General features: G+C 39.4%; 1 pseudogene; it reads right to left on the bottom strand.

Annotated features, from left to right (window-relative positions):
* Positions 1-234: 234 nt before the first annotated feature.
* LOC140508060 (UBX domain-containing protein 7-like) lies at positions 235-26,208 on the bottom strand (annotated as a pseudogene).
* Between the last annotated feature and the right edge of the window lie 329 nt (positions 26,209-26,537).

Genomic DNA, 26,537 nt, shown 5'->3' with positions numbered 1-26,537 from the left:
AGATGGTATACTTAGGCTTTCATTTGGTCATTAGATGGGGGGGAGGAGAAGGAAAGAGGAGAGAAGAAGAAGGACAAAAGACAGAGGGAAAGATGCTGTGGAGGAGAGCCCAGACAAAGAGAAGAGCACTTGCCTAGTTTGACTCTGTGATTCTAGGAGCCAAGCTGCATACTTGGGGATGCAGAATCCCAAGTGAAAGGACATGGGGCAGCTGAGAGAGGTCAGGCCATGGTACTAATTTCTTTCTTATACAAAGACAGTCTCCTGAGGACAGAGGCCTGCCTCTTGTAATGTAATGTCACAGTCAGGGTCAGAAAGCTTCCTCGGAGGGAGGTTGGTGAGATGTTCAAAATATTCACTTGGGCGTCCTTTCTGCTGAGCGTGCTTCACCAGAGACTTCAGTGCAAATTCATTTCTGATGGGAACTTTCTAGAATTTATACTTATATGAGAAGTTTACCACATCTAGAGAAAGAACTATGAAATGAAAACATGGAATGAAGGAGACTATTTTCTCTTGTGTTGTTTCGGTTTAGTTTTTCTCATGGTTTCTCCCATTTATTTTAATTCTTCTGTGCAACATGACTAATGTGAAAATGTGTTTAATAAGAATGCATTGTAGAACCCATATAAGATTACATGCCGTCTCAGAGAGAGAGGGGTGAGGGAGGGGGAGAAAATTTCAAACTTATGGAAGTGATTTCTGAGAACTGAAAACAAATAAATTAATTTTAAAAAAGTTCAGCTAGCTCTGGAAGAGTGATTTGTTCTCTTTTTCCATCTGCATACCTCAGCTTCAGCTGTGTTTTTAATCCATTCATTTTCAGCCCTTCTGACTTCTCAGGCAACACCTCCAATACTTCAGAATCCATGCCTAAAGGTACTTGGTGGTTTGTTGCAGTTCCAGGCTCAGTCCTAGCTGAGGTCTCAGTCTAGGGTCTCCCGGCTCTCTTCTTTCCTATGCAGCAAGTGTTTGTGGGGAGTCTTCATAGATTTGGTAAGCTTCGCTACCTCCTCTTCCTCATCAGAACCACAAACTGTTATGAATTCCTCACTTCCAGAAAAAAGTTCAGATTCAGACTCTTCATCTGAGCGGCTATCCTGTTTTGCCTGTGTGGAATAAAAATGTGTCTCTCACAAGGAGGCTCTGATAGCAGGTTCTAACTGGCGGTTTTCACTTTCATCTATAAGGCTCTCAGAGTGGCCACAATTTGGGGGGTATTGCTGGAGAGTCCATCCAATTGACCATGTTCACCCAGGAATCCTGTCACTTCATCCAAGAAAGAAGTCACATCTAGCTCATGTTGCTTCACTAGCTTCTGACCTGACTACAATTTCAAGACCTGGGTCCTTTGCAGTCCTTTTTTCTTACTGCTCTTGCACTCTAGCAGGTCAAGTGAACTAAGTTATTTCTCCCTGTGTTTTCTCTTTTTCATCTTCTGGAGGCCAGACCAAATATTTCTGTCTTATTTCTCTGAGGACTGTAATAGAGAGAAGTTGGCTCTTCTAGTGGGCATATCAAGAAGCAGGAGTTTTTCTCTCTCAGTTGAAGTTGAAGTTTGTGTGGCCTCATGTCAAGGGAGGCTCAGTGGGGGCCAGGAGAGGTATTCATTGCCATTTTCCTATCCTAAGTTCCAAGATGGAGATGTGGAGAAAATTCCTTCATTTGGTAAAACCATATGTATCTCTGTCCTTCCTCACTGTCATGCTACACCTGCCTGAAAATGAAGTGCTCCCAGATAACATTCTTCACAGCTTCATTGGTCCCACTGGTAAGCGAAGTCCTGTGCATTCTAGATGTTGGTCATGAACCACTTGTTCTGCATCTGACCACATTCTTTGGCAGTTTCAAAGCCATCCTTATGCATTAAATCAATAGGTGGTTAGGTTGATCTGCAAGGGTAGGGAGCTTCCTATCTACTGTCCCTCCATTTTTCAACTCTTGTTCCTACTGAATAGTTTTCACCCTGAAAATCTCGAAAGCCATCCAATATTGAACAAGGAGTCCACCATCTTCTAGGACTCTGACTGTGCCAATATTTCCAGCTTTTGAGGAATTGGAGCTCATGTTTCATTTCTATGTGTGGCCTCATAGAAGATACACTGACTGAACTGGCGTGAGGCTTTTCCAAAAAGAATGTGACAGCCATCTCCAGGTTATTGTTGGAGGTTTCAAGAGTATGTTTCCCCACACTTTCCCTTGCACCTGTGATGGTGGTGAACTGCTGGATTAACCCCTTCAGTGCCAAGGAGGCCCCAAGCCCCTATGCACTGCCATCTTGCCACCACTGCAGCCAGGGTAACAGCACAGACACACAAGTTGCTCTCGTTTCTTTTCACTTGTTTCCCCTCAAGTTTCATCTCATTTATTAAGAAAAATTATGCTCTTGCTTCATTTCTTCTAGAAATTTTAGTTGAGTTCCTGCCCAAGCCATATTTTCCCCAAAGGCTTTGTTTGCACATGTTTTAGAATCATTCTCCTCCTCTGAATTTGTCTTGAAGGCTGCTATTTCTTATGGTGGGATTCATTTTTTGCTTGCTCAATCTTCCAGCCTACTTCTTGACTTACAATTTAATGTTAGGGCTGGGTTTTACTGCATTTCTGGAGGGAAGGTCTGGGCTAGTCCTGCTAATAGGTGTAGTTGAGTGCTATGTTATTCCAAGAGATCAGGGTCAGTCTGGGAACCTATATGCTTTCAACATGCTTGAAATGGTCTGATTCAAGGCAAAGCCTTTACAAGTTCTTAACTGGGGTTTAGATTTGAGTAAAGTAGACTACTGGTGAACTTCGCCACTACCAGCTAGCTAGGAAGCTTTTCTGGTTCAGAGTTACATAACTGCAGGCTCCTCTTTGGTCTGGGATTCCTATCTTGGCTATTCCTCTTTAGGTTGGGCTAGAAATGGAACTGAGATCCCACTCTGTTCCTAGGATCTGAGCCACATTGCTGTAGGTGCTTGCCTAACCCTAATCCTAAATGCTTTATGAGTCCTTTGGAAATGTTTTAGGTCTTTGCATTTCTGTGAAGGGCTAAGTCTATCAAAAACAGTCCTCGCACACTGTGGCTGTTACTGTGTGTAATATTCTCCTGGCTCTTTTCACTTCACTCAGCGTCAGTCCATATAAATCTATCTAAGTATTTCTGAAGTCCTCCTGTTCATCATTTTTTGTAGCACAATGTATTCCATTATATTCACATACCAAAACTTGTTTAGTCATTCCCCAATTTCCAGTTTTGGGGTCACCACAAAAAGAGCTGCCATAAATATTTTTGTACATGTGGGTCCTTTTCCCATTTTTACTATGCCTTTGGGCTACAGTCCTAGAAGCGATATTGCTAGGTCAAACGGTGTGCACATTTTTATAAGCCTTTAGGCATCGTTCCAAATTGCTCTCCAGAATGGTTAGACCAGTTCATTTTTCTTTGTATCTCCAATTCCTCATGTGGTGCTTGGACCAAGTGCTTGATCAGCACCTGTTGATTAATTAATGACAGTATCTCTAACTCTGTTCTATCTTCTGAGTTTTCAGCTGTCAATAAGGCATTTCAACGTGCTAACATGTGTACCTTACTAGCATGTTCAAATCAGCAAAGTCTCAAACTGAGCTTATTGTCCCTTCCCCTAAACCTGCTTTTCCATCCACTTTCACTCAATGCCTCTGTTGCATTGTTCCTTATCTCCCATGTTTGCAACTTTGGGTTTTTCTCTCGAACCCTTTCTTATCTCTCACCTCCCATAATCCATCATTTCTGTCTTCTTGATTCCAACTCAACAACATCTTTCAAATCTAATTATCCCTATTCCTATTCTACCACCACTTGCATGAAAAATCACAATGGCCTCAACCTTGATCTTCCCCTCCACTCCTTTCTCCCAAGCCCTCCTTTTTATGGGAGCTAGCCATTGAGGCTGATGAATTAAACGCATGTATTTATTTTTATCATTCTGTTCAACAAACGAAACTCCCCAAGCCTTCAGGGACTGTCTCGTTCCTTCCTGAGTCAAATTCAAACTCTTTTGCCTAGAATTTAGAATCTTCCACAGTCTGGAGCTATTTTGTCATTTGATTCTTATTACATATTATTATCCCTCATGAATTCTAAATTGGGACAACCTAGAAATTATTTGTTCCCTATCCCACCTTTGGGCTTTTCTCTCAGACTGTTTTTTACATCTACAACTTCTGCCCCTCTCCTTTACCAATACATTCTTTAAAATCCACCTCAAATACACTTTCCTTCTTGAATTCTTCCTTGATATCCAAGGACCTTTTTTCTCAGACCCCCTCTAAAACTTTGCAATTTTTCACATGCTTATTATGCAACAGTGTATTTCTTTCTTTGTATAAAACATTGTATATTATAGTTTTCAGTGTTTCCATTTTCTCTTCCTCATCTACTATAAATTCCAGGTTAAAGAATATGTCCAATTTAAATTTTGCTACTCTTCCAGTGCCTAGCATAGTACTCTCTACATAGTAGGCACTTAATAAAATCTTCATTAAATGAATGAGATTAGTTGTGCCACCTTTGTCAAGTCACTTTGCCTCTCTTGTATTTAGTTCTCTTATCCATTCACTGGACTTTTAGACTAGATTATTTTGGGGGACTAATCCAACTCTAACATTCTATCTATACCTTCATTTTCTTTATCTGTAACTTCCAGGGAGTGAGACCAGAATAGAGGAATCTATAGTTCTCACTTCTCCTTCTTTGTCACCTCCTGACTTGACACTACAACCTTGTACCATGCATTCATTTCTGGAAAAATCTGACAAAATTCATTCTTCCCCCAGAACTAGTGACTACTATATAATGAACATCAACTCACCAGTTCCTAAACAAGAAAACCTCTTAGCAGCCCCATGACCCCTGCACACTTACTCTCTGCTAGGCTCTCAAGTATCATGCTCTTCCCTCTAATGCATCCTTCCTCATTTCTTCTCTGTTTTTTCACAAATTCTCTTTTCCTGTTCTAAATGGATTAATCAGTCTTTCATCATCAGCCTTCTTGTTTCATTTTCCCTTAACTTTTCAATTTTCAGTGAAAGAGATACTTCTTCATCTTTCTCTAATTTACCGTCAAGGCATTTCACTCCACTGCCCTCCCCAAATGTCATGAAATTCTTTTCCTTGACAGTCATTTCCAAGGCCACATGCTTCTGGCATCTGTCTTTCTCTGCCTCTTTTTCTCCTCTTTTTTCTCTCCTCTCTCTCCCTATTTACTTCCTTTTGCAATCATATTAATTCTTTTTTCTTTCTTATGACTCTGTCACTTTCCGATGGTTTCCCTGCCTTGGTCCAACAAAATCCTCACTTGAAAAAAAGAACTACAACTTAGAAGAACAAACCAACATTCTGGCCATATCTAAAACTGTCTGCCCTACTCTCTAGCAATAGTTCCTTGCTTCTTTGCCAAGAATAGTGTCTTTCTTCCATTTTAATTTGTATATGTTATATAATTCCTATTTCTATCTTATCTGTACAGGAATAATTTACTATCTTGTCAGTCTACTTTCTTGTCATTTACTTGAGCTTTTAGAGAAGGTTGTTTTTCTCTTATTTTTCTGATACATCCTGGCTATGGGACTCTATGCAAGTCATCTAACTTCTCAGTGCCCCTGCACAACTCTCTAAGATTATTACAAACTACCGAGAAGTTCCAGTCTGCATTGGTAGAGAAAGTTGCTCATTGGGAACAAAGAGTTTTATATAAGGGATTCCTTCTAATTCTGATTTATCTTCTTTTTTGATCTTTCCCCCCATTTTTAATATTCTCCAGCATATCTCCTTTAATTCTTATAATTGTCCTCTAGAAGTGGAAGTAGGAAAGGTTCCCAAGTGCTCAAGATGTTTCCTTAAATTAGAAAGCAGCAGAGAAGGACACTTTGATCCTATTGTCCATGCCTAGTTAATCAGTTTTATCTAAACCTTAAAATGAAAATGGTAAATGATGAAGATGGAGGAGACCTTAGAGACCATCTAGTCCAGTGCCTTCAATTTGTAAATGAAGAAACCCTGGCATAAAGATGTTAAATGACTTGCCTAAGACCACACAGATAGGAAGTGATGGAGTTTAAACAAAAGGCTGGTTTCTTAAGTCCTTCAAGGGTATCAGATGTGATGCCCAAGAACCTCCTGCCAATATAGCAGGTGATCAAAACCAAGCAACAAGAGTATGTCTGGTTGTTAGAGAAGAGGGGTTTCCTTAAGCTATGAACACATGATTAGTTGTTCTAATACAAAACACAGATTTAAGGGCTAAGGGCAAGGCAGCCCAATAAAGAAAGTCTTTGGGAGAGAAAAACATTGCTAAATGGATGTGCTGGAAAGGAGATAGAATGTTCTCAAACAAATGGCATATCAGGAATGTCCTTTTTTCTTTTGGTGGGTGGAACTCATTCCGTGCACAGTGTTTTCATTGCACCTGAAAGCAATAGAAAGAAAATGAAAGTAGCCAAATTTATAACAGTCAGGATTGAACAAAAGTTCAGAATGTTACAATTACAACATTCTATTGCCTCACTCTTAGGAAATGATGAAGAAAGTAGTTATCTGTCAAAGATAATGGCTCCCTGTTGTTTGGGGCTATTGCTGTAACTGTAGAAGAGCCAAGATTTCTAATTGGTAGGAAAATATGGGAGCCATTCTCTGAGTATGATTCTTTCCCAGTGGGCATTTATTCTGCTTTCACTGAGACAAAAGCTGTATCTTACTAAGGAAATGAAATTCCTTGGTCTTTTGTTATTTCAGAATGGAGACCTTAATAAGGGATTTGATGATTTAACAGCTTTCAAGAGTCTGAAGAATTATATAGATTTTTCCCCTTTCTTTTTTTTAAAGGAACTGAGAAATTATAGTTTTTAAATTGGACAATGGAATCCTTTGAAAATGAGTAGTCCTGTCAAACAAAATATCAAGGAAAGTGTGAGAGTCAGTTCCCAATTAGATCCAAATCCCTGCCTTAAGAAGGGTCATTTTAGAAAAATAAAGGTGAGTAGGTGGAAGATTCCTTCTTGTTGCTAGTAAGGTTCAGCACATTGGACAGGGAGACCCTTATTGTCTAGAAAGGCTCTGTTAAGTTTAATTATTCAAACAAACTATATATGTCATCTCATTTAGGATTATTAAGGGATTTTATTCATAAAGAAAATTTTAGTTGGTAAAAGAAATTTCAAGAATCACAAACCCATTTCATAGAAAGTAATAAAGACTAAATTTGTACATATTACATGCAAATAAGACAAAGTATGCCAAACACTTCACAAACCATAAAGTGTTATATGAATTTGAATTACTAATAATAGTATAGTGGGTGGAGAGTGAACTTTGGAAGGAGAGAGACCTGTGTTTAAATCCTGCTTCTGACACATACTGGCTATGTGACTCTATGCAAGGCATCTAACTTCTCAGTGCCCTACACAACTCTCTAAGATTATTACAAACTACTGAGAAATTCCAATCTGCATTGCTAGAGAAAGTTCCTCATTGGGAGTTCCCCATTCAAATGCAGTCATAAGTCTGGTAAAAAGAAAAAAAAGAAAAAGAAAAAACAACAAATTATCATTACCCAATGATATGTTAATAAGGTAGTGCATAATAAGGTTATTTATAAGCACATTGTAGATATGGGATTATTTGCACCACATTACATTATAAGTAATTGCATTGATGAATTTTGATGTAGGTCTAGAAGTATGTGAATTAGACTTAATAATTAAGAAGAATAATTCTGTTAATGAAGTCATTCCAGTTTGTTGGGGGCAAATATTGGCAAAGAAACAGAGAGGGAAAGAAAGGGGGGAGAGAGAAATAGAGAGGAAAAATGAGGAGGAAAATAAAGGAAAGAAAGAAGGGGTAGAGCCAAGATGGCAAAGTAGCAGCATAGACCTGCTGAAATTCTCCCCTCAAAGTCCTTAAAATACCTGTAAAACGGACTCTATACAAACTCTAAGCCACAAAATGACAGTGAGACAGATTTCCAGCCTAAGACAAGCTGGAAGGATGGTAAGAAGGGTCTATTCCACCAGGCTTGGAGTAGAGAGCAGCCAAGTGTGGGCAACGCAGCAGAGACAGAACTGGAGCAGGTTTCAGGGCACTGAATCATGGGTAGCTGCTGTAGTTTCCAGATTTCTCAGCCCACAAATGCCTGTCTGTCTGTCTGTCTGTGTCTGTCCTTCGTTTTTGAAGAAGAGCTTGACATCAGAGAAATGATGACATGAATTGCACTTGACTTTATTTTGAGTGAGGGAAGACTGTTTAAGGTCACCAACCTCACTTTCTCCTCCTGAGTCATCTGAATCCAGTGATCGGATATTCATCAAGATGACTAGAGAAGGCTCAGGATCCAATGGGAGACCTTGGTCTATTCAGGTACTCACTTAGAATGAGGTAAGACCATTGAGTGAATAAGCCTCTCTAAGAAGTAATTAGGGAATGGCTCTTTAATGAGCAAAAGCAAAGAATAAATAAATCAAACTGGGAGGGAAAGAGCGATAGTTACAAATTGTGATACAGTGATTGATAATCATTCTGAAACCAGGAGGGTCCAGAAAACAGTCATTAAGTGAAGTTTGGGCAGGGACCTATTGGTGTACAATCTATGGACTTCAGACTACACTGTGTTTAAGGTTTGGGGAAAGACAAGGAAGAAAGAAAACAAGAACGCAAGAGAGAAAGAGAGAGAGAGAGAGAGAGAGAGAGAGAGAGAGAGAGAGAGAGAGAGAGAGAGAGAGAGAGAGAGAGAGAGAAGAGAGAGAAAGAAAGACAAATAAAGAGAGAAAGAGGGAGAGAAAGACAGAAAGAAAAAAATACAGAAAGAAGGAAAGAAAGAAGGAAGGAAGGAAAGAAGAAAGGAAAGAGAGGAAGGAAGAAAGAAAGAGAAGAGACAGAAAGAAATCCAGTCAGTAAACCCCGTTAACTGGGCATCCTCTGGTCATCCATATTTACCTTCCTTTGAAGAGAAGGAAGAAGGGGATAAAAGGGAGCAGATGAGCTGAGTTAGCCAGCTAGCTGGGTCCCCATTCAGGTAGCATGATCTACTCACAGATCTGTGTTCATCCTTCATTTTCAAAGAAGACCATGACATCAGAGAAATGATGATATGTCTTGCACTTGACTTTATTTTGAGGGAGGGAGGGCTGTTCAAGGTCACCAGTCTCACTTTCCACTCCTGAGCCATATGGATCCAGTGATCAGATATTCAAAATGCCAAAGACAACTTCAAAGGTCAATGAGAAAGCTCTTTCACATGGGTGAGAGAGGAACTTGATCCAGTTCCAGTCGTAGCCCAAGGAGGTGGCAACCACTGCCTCAGCAGTTGCCACTTCTGGAGCTCTCTGCCTACAGCTCTCTGCCTCTGTCTCATTCCTGAGTGGCAGTCCTGGGGTGAGGAGGAGTACTGGCATGGTGGAGCTGGTGGTGGCTGTGGAGAGAGAATTCTACTCACAGTTCCAGGGAAGAAAAAAGTGTTTGTGGTTGCTCACAGACCAGAGCACAGGCCAAGAGAGAAGGAAAGACCTCTCCCTTGATTATGCCACCCTGAAGGAACTGAGAACTTACAGGTCTCTAGAGATATCTTAGAGAATAACTACACAGAACCTCTGAACCCTGGGGTAGTACACACTCCACTTAACAAAGGACTCAAAAGCCAAGTTATTGGCCAGAAAAATTCTCCAAATGGGGAAAAAATAAGATCATAGAAGGTCACTTTCTTGGTGAAAAGGTATTTTCTTCCATCCTTTTGGAGGAGGAAGATCGAAACATACAACCAGAGGAAGAACAAAGCATATAACTGGAGAAAGATAGCAAGGTCAAGGCTCCTACATCCAAAGACTCCCCCCAAAATATGAAATGATCTCAGGTCATGGAAGAACTCAAAAAGGACTTTGAAAATCAAGTAAGAGAGGTGGAGGAAAAACTGGGAAGAGAAATGAGAATGATACAAGAAAATTATGAAAAGCAAGTCAAGAGTTTGCTAAAGGAGACACAAAAAATGCTGAAGAAAATAATGCCTTTAAAAATAGACTAAACCAAATGGCAAAAGAGATCCAAAAAGTCAATTAAGAGAAGAATGCCTTAAAAACCAGAACTGGCCAAATGGAAAAGGAGGGCCAAAAACTCATTGAAGAAAATAATAGCTCCATTAGAATGGAGGAGATAGAAGCTAATGACTTTATGAGAAATCAAGAAATTATAAAATAAAACCAAAAGAATGAAAAAATAGAACACAATGTGAAATATCTCATTGGAAAAAACAACTGACCTGGAAAACAGATTCAGAGGAGATAATTTAAAAATTATTGGTCTACCTGAAATCCATGAACAAAAGAAGACCCTAAATATCATCTTCCAAGAAATTATCAAGAAAAACTTCCCTGATATTCTAGAAAGTGAAACAGAGATCAAAAGAATTCACTGATCACCTCCCGAAAGAGATCCCAAAAAGGAAACTCCTAGGAATACTGCAGCCAAATTCCAAAGTTCCTAGGTCAAAGAGAAAATATTACAAGCAGGCAGAAAGCAATAATTCAAGTATTGTGGAATTAGGATAACACAGGATTTAGCAGCTTCTACACCAAGGGATCAAAGGGTTTGGAATATGATATTCCAGAGGTCAAAGGAGGTATGATTAAAATCAAGAATCACCTACCCAGCAAAACTGAGTATAATACTTTCAGGGAAAAAATAGAATTTCAACAAAATAGAGGACTTCCAAGCATTCTTGTTGAAAAGACCAGAGCTGAATAGAAAAATTGGCTTTCAAATACAAGAATCAAGAGAAATATGGGAAAGGTAAACAGGAAAGAGAAGTCATAAGGAACTCATTAAAGTTGAAGTGTTTACATTTCTACATGGAAAAATGATATTTGTAATTCATGATACCTTTTTCAGTATTAGGGTAGTTAGAGGGAATATATATACATATGTATGTACGTCTGTATGGGTATGTATGTATGTATGTTATATATGTGTATGTATATGTATAGGTGTATATATATATAGGTGTACATGTGTATGTGTGTATGTATGTGTACATATACATATATAACTATATATACATGTATGCATGTGTGTATGTATACTCACACATACACACACACACCTACATAGACAGAGGGCATAGAGTGAGTTGAATATGAAGGAAGAATACTTAAAAAAAATAAAGCTTATTGTTGAGTGGAATGTACTAGGAGTAAGAGAAAGGGAGAGGTAAAATGTTGCAAATCATCTCACATAGAAGAGACGAGAAAGAACTTTTACAGTGAAGGGGAAGGGGAGGAGATGAAAGGGAATAAGCAAGCCTTACTCTCATGGGATTTGGCTTAAGAAAGGAATAATACACTCAATTGGGCATGGAAATCTATTTTACCCTGCAGGAAGGCAGGGCAGAAGGGGATAGGAAAGGGAAGATAAAAGAAGAAATAGCAAATTGGGGAAAGGGATAATCAGAAACAAACACTATTGTGGGGATACAGGTCAAGGGAGAGAATGGAATAAATGGAGGGCAGGACAGGACAGAGGGAAATGTGGTTAGTCTTTCACAACATAACTGTTATGAAATGTTTTTCATGGCTACACATGTGTGTGACCTATATCTAATTGCTTGCTTTCTTAGTAAGGGTGCACGGGGAGGGAAGAAGGAAGAGAATAAAGAACTCAAAGCTTTCAAAATGAATATTGAAGATTGTTTTGTATGCAACTATAAAATAAGATGTCCGGGCAATGGGGTATAGAAATCTTTTTTGCCCTACAGAAAAATAGAGCGGAGGGGGATGAAAGAAAGGGGTGATAGAAGAGGGAATAGACTGGAGGAAGGGATGGATGGGATACATGCTGTCCTGGGGTGGGGTATAGGAAAGATGGGGAGAAAATTTGGAATTCAATTTCTTATGGAAGTCAATGTAAGAACTAAAAAATAAATAAATTGTATACATTTTTTAAAAAGAATGAAAAAGAAAGGAAGGAAAATGAAGGAAAAAGAAAAGGAGGATACAAATGCCATATGAGGATCATGGGTATGACAATTATAATAAGCTAGTGAGAAAAAAGAAAAGGACCATCACCTTGTCTTTTACCGCATGCCTTTTACTATACTTTCTGTCCCTTGCAGGCTACAGCAAAATAACTCGTGTAGGATGAGTTCTGGCTCTTTTACCAAGAGAGGATTTTCTTACTTTAACATTTGAAGTGTATAGAAAAAAAAGAAAACTACAGCCACCACCAGGAAGCTTCTGTTGCAACCACCCACATTTTCTACATTATACGTAGATATTCAACAGGAAACTAAAGACCATTCAGTGGTGCCATAAAGTACGGCAACGACCAGCAAGGGGAAGGATTGAAATAACCAAAGAAATGCTGGAGCCCATTTCAATATATTGTGTCAGGGATGTGGATTTAGCCCTCACAGGCATGCAGCTCAATCTGCTCCAAAGTCAGACGTTGATATTGTGTGGACTGCTGATAGCAGAAGACACACCTTGACAGTGGCCAAATAGCAAAGAGAGTCTCAGAGAATGGGAGACCACATATGCACAAGTCTCCATGATACTGGACTAAAGGGGAGTCTTTAAGAACATTGTTGCAATCTTACCTAGATTATTATTAGTTCTAACCTTGAAATCTTAATCTCTATCTACCTGTTATTTGTTTATTCATTTGTTTTCAGTAATAATTTTAAGTTTCTTCCCAGGATTAGGGTTTTGATTAACTTAACAAAGACCAAGCACTCCATACTATAATATTCTGTATGAGTCAATGAAAAATGGTTGAGGCTCTTTAATCATAATTATAGAACAAAAAATATTTGTTCCTATGTCTACATCACTAAAAGTAGAGACAATACAGGATTGAATGAAAACCTCTCTAAAAAAACTTCCCATCTTTTCATAACTTTGCCAGTTTATCAGGTCCAATATTACATTTCTAAATTCCGTAAATAAGGCATTCAAACTTTGTATAGATAGAATAGTTTTGTCATTAATTTCCACACATCTTTCTCTGGAAAAAAATGTCTGGTTGAATTTGGTTTTCATATTTAATAAGATCAGTAATTTTAAGTCCAGATTTGAGTCTAGACAAATGGCTGACTTACCAATTGACATGAAACATTATATGAGCAATTATGCTCAATTCTCATGGAATTTAGAAATAGAAGGGATCTTGGGAAATCGAGTTCAACCCCCTCATTTTACAGATCAGGAAACTGAGACCTTACAGGTAAAGTGACAGATCTAAGGGTGCACAAGGGTAGTGCCATCAGTGGTTAGAGCTGAGAACTGAACCCAGTTCCTATGATTTTAAACACAGTACTGTTTCCACTGCCTCATGCTATGGCATCGTTTATCCATACGATTGATGTGACTAGGCCAGTTATAGTGCAGTTTTGTTTAAAGTCTTCTAAATCCTGGTTCTGCCATGCCTATGAGTGAAGGGCCTTTAACCTCTTGGTAAAAAAGAGATAATAATGTTGATGTTGTTGCCTAGGAGATGGCAATGTAGAATTTGGAAAGCCAAAAATGGACATTCAAAAGTCTGGGATACCATCCTGTTTCCCCAGTTTGTTTTATAGGTCACAGACAGTAATAAAGTGTATTGTGGCCTTCAGGGACTAGGGACATGTAAATGTGAAGACAGCGGTTATATTTTTTTCTTGTCTTGACCTTTATTATAGTTCCATCTTAAATCAAGGCTTCTGCCTCTGAAAGTTAATAGGAAGACAGTCATTCTTAAGGGTGATACCAAAGAGTTCAAATTTTCCACTTGACAAAACCTCTCAGGGGAAAGTTGATATGTCCATTCATCTTTTAAAAGACTTTTCAGTTAAAAAAACAACACAAGGGGTCTCAGAGTAACCAGTTTTATATTTCTACAATGTTGACAGCTCTCTCTACCGAGTCAGGACAATAGGATAATAGATTTAGAACTGGAAGGCAATCTTGAGTCTTCTGGCTGCCTCCTAAGTAGCACATAGTAGGTGCTAGTCCAATTCCCTCTTGTTACAGGTGGAGAAACTGAGGCCCAGAGAGGATAAGTAAGTCACTTAGCCAAGGTCACGTGGCTAGAAAGTAGCAACATCAGAATCTGAACCTAGGTGTCTTCTAGATCTATATCTAGTATCATTTTGACTGCATCATTGTGAGTTATTACTTATTGCTACAACTCTTCTATGTTGCAATTTCTTCCTCTGGAAAATAGGGATCAGAGACTTTGCTCCTTGTCTTTTAGAGATATTATAAAGACGAATGAGAAAATAGTTAAAAGTGAAAACATATCGATATAGTATGTTTAATTTTTAAAGGAAAATTGATTCCTAGATGTTCCTAGTCTTTTAATCACTATATTTTTCAAATGCTTCCTGAGAACATGTCAGACTCAAAGAGGGTCACGTGAAAAGACAGCAGCTCTAAGGGGGCACTAACACAGAAGTCTGGCTGTCAAAAAAACAACAACAACCAGAAGCCTGCTGGAGCTTCTCTGACAGGGCAAACTCTGTTTGGCATGTACTGGTCCTTGCTATTAAATCAGCGTCCCACAGAAACTGAATATATAGATGTCAGAGAGATGTAAAAGACAGTCTTATGAGCTTAGGATTCTGGAAGGAGACCAAGTGGTGCATAGTCTGGCTTTTTTCACTATATGGGGAGAATTCCTATGACTGACTTTGCTTAAGTATAATTTCCTCAAACCCCTTCCCAACCTGCAGGGTGACTGTGGCAATTATCTAGTTTTTCTGAACCTCAGTTTCCTTGTGTGTAAGAGAAGGATAATAGAACATGACTTGCTTTGCAAACCTTAAAATGCCAGGTAAACAGGTCAGCTCATCTTCTTGAGTTCTAGTCCAGTCTCTGGCACTTACTAGCTGTGTATCCCTGGGCAAGTCACTTAAGCTCTGTTTGCCTCACTTCTCTCATTTGTAAAATTGGAGGTAGTGACAACAACCACATTCTAGGGCTGCTGTGAAGATCTAATGTATAATCTTTATAAAGTGCTTAGCACAGTACCTGGCAATGTGTGGTTCTTCAGTCATATGTGACTCTTTGTGACTCAGAATGGGTTTTCCTGGCAAAGACATTGGCATGGTTGGCCATGTCCTCTTCTCCAGTGGATTAGGGCAGATAGGGAATAAAGTAACTTTCCCAAGGTCACGGTTAGTAAGTGTCCGAGACTGGATTTGAACACAGGTCTTCCTGGCACTGAGCCTGGTATTCTACCCACTGAGCCATCAAACTGCCTCTTAAGTAGCCCATAGTAGGTGCTCTAAAAATGTTAGCTATTACTATGGTTGTTTCTGTATGCCTCTAAGTTTACTCTGGAAATCAGCACCTTTGCATCCCTATCTTCCCTGCATTTTAGAATGGCCGATGCCTCTCCCAGATAGTTGGTTGGTACAGATTATCCAGGCAAAAATTTTCACTATGTAAAATGTATGGAAATCTGCCTAGCAGAGCACCAACATTTATTCCTGCTTTTCCTTCTAATAGTTCTTCAGAAGAGCATCTTAGATTCTGAAGAAACTAGATGAGAATGGCAAATGTCCCACTCAGATCTCTTTCGTGTTTGGCTACTGCTTTTTGGGAAAGTGCAAAGACTTGACCTCCTGCTGAGACTTGGCCTCCCTGATAAACTGCAGCAGAAAAACGATCCATATTAGGAAAAGGCCAGCTGGTCCAAAGGCCAAGTTAAACATGCCACACTGAGTTCTCCTTTCCCACTCAGGTTCCCATGTGTGGCTATACGTGCTATTCCAAATGGATTGAGACATCCCTGATTTCATCTTGCTGAACTTGGAACATGTAAACACTGCTCCTTTGCTCAGTGTGATGGCTTCTGTGGCCAGTGTCCAATGATTTCAGAGGGAAAATATTCCGTTTTTAAATTTTGTTATGTGTGAAATGTTTGAGAGATTTGGAGGTGCTTGGGGTGGGGAAAAACAACTAGGAGATCAAAGCTTAATAGTACATTTAATGAAAATAATTTCAGTGTAATGGAAAGAGTACTGGCTTCCGAATCAGGGGAACTCCACTCTAATTCTGGTCATACCACTCTTTAGCCATGTCTTCCTGGGTAAACCCCCTACCTATTGTCCATTCAATAACAGTCTACTCTCTATTAGACTATAACTTTTTTTATGTCAAGTCTTTGGAAGTAGGGTGAGTACTATGGAACTTTTAAAGAATATTATTTTTAAATGAACAAGATAAAATAACATGATTGCAACAAAGGAAATAAATTAAATTGAAATATAGTAATAATATATTTTTAATGTTCACAGACCTCAGATCAAGGACCCCAGGACTAGAGAACATCTCTAAGGATTCTTCCAGCCCTAATATTATATGATTTTATGAATTGGAATATGTTTTCAGAGCGGATGATGAAATCCTGTCACACCATTATAGCAATGAGCACAGGGGCTACGCAGTAAATGCTTGATGAATAAAGGATCAAATAAATGAATGGATTGTGCTTTTGCATTTACTGCGGAGGAATTTATGTAAAGTGAAAATATCCGATGTGCCAGAAATGCTTTTGTGTTCATTATCAATGTTAAAACACTCCCCATCCACCAAGATTGTCTTTGCCATGGTGATTTCTCTGAGCTTCACTAGTGAGGAATGAACTTTCCTTCCTCTTCTCATAGCACTCTGTACCTCTCCTCAGTGCTGAACTAGTCTGTTCTGAATTATGTGGGTTAGTCATGGGAGAAGTGTGAGAGGTAAGCCAAGGGAGCCCATTGGTTATGTCAAAAGGAAGTTAGGAACGTGTTGGACTTACTATGGCAAATTTATGAGAGAATCTAAATACATGGAAACATATGTATATACATATATAATGTGCGTGTGTGTATATGTATATGTGTGTATGTATGTGGCTATACACATATGAATATTGTAACACGACTAAAATATATACATATAATAATAGTGATAAGGCATAAATCCAAAGGAATTCTATTATTTGATGTCGTCTTAGCAACGTCAAAAGTTTCTCTTCAAATTCGAGTCTGCATAAGGAGTTGGGGAGTTTGCTACATAATTCTCACCCTCCCGTAGAGTTCCGCAGAATCCAAACTTACTCATGCCAAGAGAACACTCAACGCCAGAATTCGCAGTAGGCTGCCTGATTAACTTTCTTTCTTATTTAATTTATAGTTTATTTCTACAAAGAAGGAATCAGAGTGACAGCTCCTGAGGCTGATAGGAAAAGCACTAGTGGTGCTAGAAGGCATGACAAGGGCAGTCAGTGTTTCTCATATTTCACTTGACTAATGAAATCCTTCACATCAGTGACAAATGGCAAGAGATGAAGAATATTTCATGTTTTATTTCACTTTTTAACCGTTGATTTGAGTTTCCCTTCCAGCAATCAACAAACATTTACTCAATAGCTACTATATGACACTATATGTTAACTACCTACTATGTGACCATGTTGTGCTAAACATTGGAGATACACAGGCAAAAAAATGAAGCAGTCCCCACTCTCAAGGAACTTTTCCTCTCTCTAGAGAGATAACGTACGTATTTACAAAACAAATCTAAGGCATTTTTGAGGGGGATGTATTAGCAGCTGGAGAATAAAAAAAGGCTTCACGTAGGAGGTATCTGGGCTTGAGTTTGGAAGGAGCAAAAGAGAGAATTATAAAAGGCAGAGATGAGGTGAGACTGCATTCTTGGAATGAGTGAAATCCAATGAAAAAGCACAGAGACATTAAATGAGACGCTCTTTGTGAGGAAGAGTAAAACGTAAGTTTCATCCTGGAAATCCCCACGTCGATGATACCACACGGTCAGTTTACATCAGTCAGTGTTTTCTGGTAACCGTAAGAAGAGCTACAATAAAAAAGGAAATACACAGAGACATATGTATATGTATTCATATATGTGCATATGTGTATGTATGTGTACATATGTGTGTATGCATGTGTCCACCATCAAGCCTTCTGATTATTCGATGCATTTTCTTTATATACATATATGTGTGTGTGTGTGTGTGCGTGTGTGTGTGATTTGTTTATTTAATTTACCAGCATTCGTATTTAAAGTTTCTACTTGTCTCTGGTCTTTTACCATGAATGCTTGAAAGTCCTGTATTTTGTTAAAGTTCCATTCCCCATCAGATGAATTATAATCAGTTTTTCAGGTATATTTTTCTTTGCTGTAAGTTTTTAAGTTTTTCTTTTTTTTTCTTATGTCATAAGATTTCCTTTCTTTTAGAATAGTTGTACCATTTGTCTTGTGTAATTCTGATTGTGGTACCTTTATGTCATACACACGCACACAAACACATACATACATGGACATACATACACATAGCTAGCTAGCTAGCTAGAGAGATAGATAGATAGATGGTACCTTTTCCCTTTTCTTTGATCTCTTTGGGGTAATGGTCCAGCCGTGTTAACTCTGGATCAAAGGTTATGCATAGTTTACTAACTTTGGGGGCACAGATCTGAATTGCTTTCCAGAATGACTTTACCACTTCAAAGGCCCATTAAAACAGCTGTAATGAAGTTATTTTCCCACAGCCCCTCCAACTTTTTTCATTTTCCTCTCTTCTCATCTTTACTAGTCTGACGCACGCAAAGCAGAATGTCAAAGTTGATTCAATTTGCATTTCTCTGATTATTAGTGATACAGAACATTTTTTCTTATGGTTGTTGATGGATTAGATTTCTTCTTTTGAAAACTGCCTGTTCATACCATTTGACCATTCTCTGTTAGGGAATGGTTCTTAGTCTTCAATTTGAATCATTTCCTTATATGTCTTGGATATGAGAGTTCTATCAAGTATAATAAATTTGCCACAAAAAACTTCTTTCAGCTACTTGTTTCCCTTTTAGCTTTAACTTCCTTAGATTTATTTGTACAAAATATTTTAATTTTTAATAATTAAGATGGTCCATTTAACATCTTCTCAAGCAGTTGTTCAGTCATAGACTCTTCTCCTTTCCATAGACCTAAAAAGATAATCTCTTCCTCTTTCTAATTTGCTTATAATATAACTTTTTATGTCTAGATTACGTATCCATTTTGAGATTATCTTGGCATATTGGTTTAAACCAGGGTGGGGAACCTTCAACTTTAAGGCCACATGTGGCCCTCTATGGTCTCAAGTATGGCTCTTTGACTCCAAACTTCACAGAATCTTTGGGGATTTGTTCTGTGAAGTTTGAATTCAGTCAAAGGGCCACACTTGAGGCCCTAGAGGATGTGTGGCTTCGAGGCTGCAGGTTCCCCACCCCTGTTAAACTTAATTTCTTTCATGTTCTATCCAATTTTTTATGAGTTTGTCACCATAGTGGGTCCTGACCCTAGTTACTGGGGAAATCATTTTTGTAGATAGTACAGGGTGAGATCTGGTGCTAATAGAACTCGTCATTCTAACTTTTTCCATTTTTACTCGAGCTTTTATTAATCATTTGTTCTAGATGAGCTTTTAAAAATGATTTTGTCAAGCTCTTTCAATACTCTTTGGTAATTTGATTTACACACTACTGAACGAGTAAATTGACTTAGCTAATACCGCCATTTTTATTATAGTGGCTTAACCTTCTATGAGTACTTTATATTTCTCCCATTAGTTGGCTGTGTATTTCTGCAAAGAATGTTTTGCTGTTAGATTCATGTTGTTCCTGGATGAGTCTTGATAGATACAGTTTCAGTATCTTTTAAGGAAAAGCTAGCCTACGGTGCATGGGGCAGATGGTCTTCTTGTGAGACTCCTTAAAATGCATGCACTTCAGCATCCTTTAGGCCTCCTAATTTTTCAAATATCTTGTCTTGTTATATATAATTTGAATTTTCCTACATTTGTATTTCAAAGTATCTATGCATGCCTATTGTTTTACCAAGAATACTTGAAAATCCTGGATTTTGTTAAAGGTCCATTTTCCCCCAGCTGAATTACAATTAGTTTTTGAGGTAAGTTATTCTTTACTGTAAGCCTTTAACTTTTGCTTTTGGGGGCTCTGGAAGGTTATACTATATCACAAGATTTTCTTTCCTTTTGGATAGTTGCACCAATTGTCCTGTGGGATCCTGGTTGTGATACCTTTGTACTTGAATGCTTTCTTAGGGGTTTTTGCAACATTTTGATTGTGATATTTTGGGGTATTTTCATTTCAGCATTTCTTTTGGAAATGATTCTTGCTATTTGTACTTCTATCTGGTTTTAATACATCTGGGCATTTTCTTTTATGACTTTTTGAAATTCGGTATTTAGCATTTTTGTTTGTTGACAGATTTCAAGAGACCGTTGATTTTTAAAATTATTTCTCCTTGACCTGTTTACTAGGACACTTGCTTTTGAAACAGACATCTTATATTGTCTTCTATTCTTTTCAGTCTCTCAACTGTTCTAACATTTCTTTTCTCATGGAATCTTTAGGTTCTTCTTGTTCCCTTCTGTTACTTGAGCAAAGCTTTTTGCTTTCTCTTTTAAGCTATTTAATCTTTCAATTTTATTTTCCTAAACTCTCATTTCATTTAGCATTTTGAAAAATTTTTCTTTAATTTCTTCCAACTTTGAAAGAAGTTTCTTATAATCCTTGCATTTTTTTATAGTCCATGTAACCAAATCACCATTTTCTCTAATAATTTACTTGTAGTTTTTGTGTCTTCTTCTGGGTTTAATTCTTCATCTTATCTTAATGGACAGTACAGAATTAAATTTCTGTATTTTTTTTGTCTCTTCTGCTTATGCATATTTTCAGCCTCTGTCCTTTGGTTTGAGACATTACGTTCCAGTCAGTATAGTGAGGAACTCTTGTATGGGCTGGCCAGACCTTATTTGGTCCTGGCATTTCCAATCTGAATGGCATATCTGGCACTGTGCCCTACTTTCTGCTTCAATTGCTAGCTCTCTCTCAGTTTCCTGGTGGTCTGCTGTGGGTTCTGGCCTCTGTACATACATCTCCCACTCTTTCCCCAATAAGGAGCTGGTTTTAACCCCATCCGTGGCCACGAAACCCAGTGAAATGCTGGGAATCCTATTAGTCTCAAGTGTCCTGCACAACACCGCCCTCCCTTCCTTTCAGCTGTCCAACAGGTGCCCAGACTGAGTTTGTCATGCTTCCCATTGTGTCTTGCAGTGCTCTGAGGAGTGCGTGGCAGGTTTTCATCTCTCTGTGCAGTGATCCATAGGAGCTGCCTGTCCTCTTCTAACATGCTGAGGCTATAGGAACTGGTTTCCAAATGCTGATCATTAAAATTTAAGCTGGCATTTAACCCTAACTCCTCCACTTTGTCCCCTTTTAGAACAATGCTGGCTTCAGTTTGAGGGACCTAAGAGAGGTTAAGTGACTTACCTTTGGTCACACAGATAATAATCAAAGTGGAATCTGATCTGGGGTCTTTCTTATGCCAAGTTCAGCACTCTATCCATTATACCATTTGTGTTGGATCAGGAAAGCAGTATGCACAGTGACTGTAGGGATGGCAATGGTAAAGAAACTAAAACTGAACCCTGTGTAATTATAATATCTGTTGTCCTTTGTTTTCAAAGAGGACCAAAATGGCATCATTATGTTAGAATCAAGTTTTAGCTTGTCTGACTATGTCTGATCAGACCAGTCCGAGCTCAGGATGCTCTACCACTGATCAGGCACAAACAATCCATGTGAACATTTGGGGTGGATTCTCTAAATTTGCACATCCTGTGTTTCTTTTGAGCTGTTTCAATTCTGCTTTGCTTATAGAGCACAGCACCTTCTTTAATATGGGCACACCATGCTGACTGGTCCTGTGCCAGTTTTTCCCATGTTATATAATCAGTTCCAAAGTTCCCAAGAGAGACCTTGAGAATTTCCCTCTATCACTTCTGACCCCCATGTGAACAATTGCCCTGTGTGAGTTCTCCATAAAATAGTCTTTTTGGCAAGCATGTGCTTTGCATTTGAATAATGTGGCCAGCCCATCAGAGTTGCGCTCCCTGAAGCATAGTTTGAATGCTTGGCAGTTCAGCTCGAGCAAGGACTTCAGTGTCCGGAACCTTATCCTGCCAGGTGATCCTCAGAATCTTCCTAAGACAGTTCAAAAGGAAGCGATTCAGTTTCTTGGCATGGCACTGGTAGACTGTCCATGTTTCACAGGCATGCAACGCTGAGGCCAGCACAATGGCTCTGAAGACCTTCAGTTTGGTAGTCAGTCTAATACCTCTTCTCTCCCATACGTTCCTTCAGATCCTCCCAAACAGTGAGCTAGCTCTGGCAACGGATGCATCAACCTCATTATTAATGTGTACATCCCTGGAAAGTGCACTACCATGGCAAATGAACTTTTCCACAGAATTCAGGACTCCTCCATCTGCTGTAACCGATGGTTGTGTTTTCTTGGTGCTAATTGTTAGGCTGAAATTATTACTACAATTAGTCCCAGAAAAGAGAAATGAAATTCCTATTCCTCCCTTCTTTGCCTAGGTGCGGGACCATAGATTTGGAATATGACTTAACTGTTAGATTTGATTGATGTGTTGTTTGGCTGAATTGATTTATTTGCCTGTCTTTTTCATACTTTTTAATAAAGTTTGGCTCTCTGTGTCAGGGAATGGGCTATCTTGTGGGGGGAAATGATGTAAAAATGAAAGTTATTAATTTTTCTTTTGAAAAGGGGAATTGTGAAATGGCTTAGTCTTCTCTGTCTTCCTCTTTCTTTCTGTCTCTCTGCCTTCTTGTCTGTCTCTCCCTCCCTCCTCCTCCTTTCACTGTCCCACCACTAGACTGAATCGATTTGAGGAACTCAGAGGGAGGATTTTTTGCCCTGCTTCCAATTCCCCACCAGAAATGGAAACTTACCAGAATAGTGTATTGGGTGAATGCCCCATGCTTTCCCAGGCAAACCTCAAAGCAGAGGTTTGCCTTGCTGTTTCCTTATTCAAGCACAGGTCTGAGACCAGAGCTTTTTTGAATGGTCTTTCCATGAAAGCTCAACATTTCTCAGGAGACAGAGTTCTTGTGTTCCATTGTTTGGGCACCAGCCTCCTAGAGAAAGTTCTTTATGACAGTGTGGCTATTGGAGAAGGAAGAGGATGCCTACCCAAATGATGGCCCTGCCGTGTGAGATCACAAGCCAGGCCTTGGTGACTGGGGGCAGGGAGAACTCAGCCTTCCCAATCCTGCTCTTGCTTTGAGCTGCTCATCTGAGACAAATTGGGAGTTTGCTCAGTAGTGGCCTAGAGTATGTCTTTATCAGGGGAGTTCAGTCTAAAGAGATATTTATCCTTGTTTATTCATTCTTGGGCTCCTGTGAGTCCTTTAGATCTTATCCATTTTCTCTGCTATGTGAAATATATGCTGCCCCACACCCAGCACACACATTGTATATTGGGGATTCTGGTAACCATATTTAGGAAAACTAAAAATACCAGTTATATAAGCATTCTTTGGGAGGTTTTCATGAATTAGTTCTGGGTGGCAATGAAAAGGCAAAAAGAAATTAATCCTCCATGGGTAGACCCAGGATTGAATCCGATCCATGGGAGTTGGGCAGAGAAAAAAAGTGCTTTCATACTTTCTGATTAAGTTGCTTAATCATCTTACTTCGGTACTTCTAAACATCTGTGATTTCTTTGGAGTTGGGTTGGTCTCCCTCCGCCAGATCACAAACCCTGGAACTAGAGTGGGGAGGCCAGGCCTTTGTGCTAGGGAGCTGACATTTGGAGCATTTGCAGGGACAGCTCTTACATCTCTTCAGTAGGCAGAAGGAGGTGAGCTTTACAACTTGTTAGTAGGGAATATTAACAAATATAGGAAGTCACCAGCTTCTTCTTCATCTTTCACCTCCAATAACCTAAATGGACTCCTCCCCAAACCCTGCACTCTACTCTTTAAAGTCTCTCTAAACTTGAGGTGCCCTAAGATTTTTGTCTCTTTCTCCACCCAATCAATGAATGATCCCCTGGAGTCAGTTTCTCTCTCTCTCTCTCTCTCTCTGTCTGTCTCTTTCTCTCTCCCTCCCTCCCTCCCCATGGGGCCTTCTAGCTTGAGGTCCAAGGTCTTTCCCTGCCATCTGAATCTGTTGAATTGAAAAGTTACCCCAGGCACATTTTTGGTTCCTGCGATAGGTGCCAAAATTCCTAGTTATGACTCTGCAAGCCACCATGACCTAGTAGGTATTCTTCATGAGTTAGCGCAGCCAGATCAATTTCTCACTTGGTGGCCAAGCTTTCTATGATGAATCTCACTAATTCAGTTTGATCTTCAGGTGACAGGCAAGTGTGTCCATCACTGGATTGGCCACAAAGCCTTTCCAGTTTGGTATAATTTATGTGCTCTACTGGTGACCTTTGAGAAGTCAAGGTGACTTCCACAATACCATAAGAAATCAGAGCAGGACTTTAATCCTGAATATTCAAGAGAAAGCAAGTATACACAGAATATATAGGTATCTATGACTCACACTAAAAAACAAACAAGGTTCCTGCTACAGGAGCATGCAATTTAATAAGGCAACCAAGACAGACATACAATGAACAAAAATTTAATAAAACAAAATAAATTCATGGAGTTAATTGGACTAATGTCCCAAAGGAGTCCGTGAGCTTCAGACTAATAGGAGCAGGGATAAAATCCAGTGGATGGGAAGAAGGTTGGGATAATATATTTGAGATGGAATTAGTGTGGCTGTTCCTGAATCATTTCCTTTCTGTTACTTGGGGAAAGTTTTAATAAAACCATCCTTATTTCAGAAAGTTCAAAAACATTAATTAGAGATTATTACATGGATGGGGACTGAACCTGTGATTTTCAGCTTGCATGGAAAGACCATTCACAAAAGCTCTAGCAGCATAGATCCCAGATCAATAACTCTCTGCTAATGCCAGCTGGTACCGTGTCTGTAACTTTTAGTCTTAGAGTTGTCTAGGACACTAACAGGTTAAATGGCTTGCTCAGAGTCCCCCAGTCAGTATGTGTCACAGGGGAGCCCACTCTTTCTGGCCCTTATTTTGTTGTCATTAAGTTGTTTTCAGTCATGTCTGACTCTTCGTGGCCTCATTTGGAGTTTTCTTGGTAAAGATATTGGAGTGGGTTTCTGAACAGAACGGACTAGCTCCTTTTGCATCACTGTGCAGAGGAACCCGACATGATTGGACACTGAATTATCTCCACAGCTGGGATGAGGTGGGGATGCTAAACCAAAACCCACAATTTGAACAATTCAAAATATTTCACTGTCAGTATCGCCCTGGTAGAAATTGTATACAGTTTTTCCTTAATAAGAAGTTATTGAAAATTCCTAGGACGGTAAGTGCATTTGGAATATAGATTATAAGCAGAAAGTTACTTAGTTCATACTAAAAAAAATACTAGTACAAAAAAAGTAATCTCTTTTTCAATATGGAGAATTGTGTCTCTTAACCCTAACTTGAACTGGGCAGTAACCATAGCTGGTTCTCCTTTTGGATAAATTCTAATGGAGATTTATTTACCTTCACGAGAACAGAATTTGGTGTCATCCAGTCTATGTATGTACAGCCTATTCCATATCACACACACACACATGCACACACACACACACACACACACACACACACACACACACATGCCCCTTCAGCTTCCTGTGTGTGATTCTTTATATCCTGCCAACTGTCTGGAGGAAGGACTGAAAGAAGAATCTAAAATTCAGATCTAGGGGGACCTTGTTTTTACAGTGGAGAGTGTTGGACCTGGAGTCAGGAAGACCTAAGTTTAAACCAGCCCTCAGACACTTACCAACTGTGTTACCCTGAGCAAGTCACTTAACCTGTGTTTGCCTCAGTTTCCTCATATGTCAAATGAGGATAATAATAACAGCAGTTTTGTTGCGAGGATCAAATGAGAATCATTGTGAAGCCCTCAGCACAGCGCATGGCATATACCTGTACTGTATAAGCATGCTGGAGAAGTGCTGCTGTTTGGTTGTTGTGGTTAAAGATGGTCCAGTCCTCCCATGGGGCCCTCCACCTCTGAGAGGCTTGGGTAACTCCACCCAAAGTGGCCAATGATCGTAATTGCATTCACTCCTTTCAAAGACAGCATCTTCTGTATCCTGGGATCCTGGAAGCTTCCTAAGGTGAAGGATAACACATTGCTCGGGGTCCTTGGCATTCTCCAGGTGTCCGCTGGCAGGTTCCCTACACAGATTTTGCTGTTGACTTGCCAGACAACATCCTTGATACCAACTGCTCTCTGTGGCCTGTGCTCTCTCACTTTCAGATGATCCAGGCATATGCCGTTTGTCGTTGAGGGCCACCTGGAGAGGGAGGTGAGACCCTTCCCTTTATCCAATAGCAGAAAAGAGGCTTTGGGGCAGTCCTGGGAGTACAGGCTACTGTCTCTCTCCATAACAGCACATGTTCCAATTTTCATTCTAGATGCCAGAGTGCTAGACTAGGAGTCAGTGGTCCTGAGTTGGACCAGACAGTGCAATCTCTCTGAACCTCAGTTTGTGGTGGAACAGAAACAGCCAAAGGGCGGCAGTGACACCTTGGGCAAGTCACTTCATAGTAAAAGCTGCTATTCCTAGAAGGTTTTAAGATTTTCAAAGCATGTTTTATA

The sequence above is a fragment of the Notamacropus eugenii genome, chromosome 5, assembly GCF_028372415.1.
Source record: "Notamacropus eugenii isolate mMacEug1 chromosome 5, mMacEug1.pri_v2, whole genome shotgun sequence".
NCBI lineage: Eukaryota > Metazoa > Chordata > Mammalia > Diprotodontia > Macropodidae > Notamacropus > Notamacropus eugenii.
Note: the sequence above shows the minus strand (reverse complement) of the source record. Positions and strands in the feature narration are given on the sequence as shown.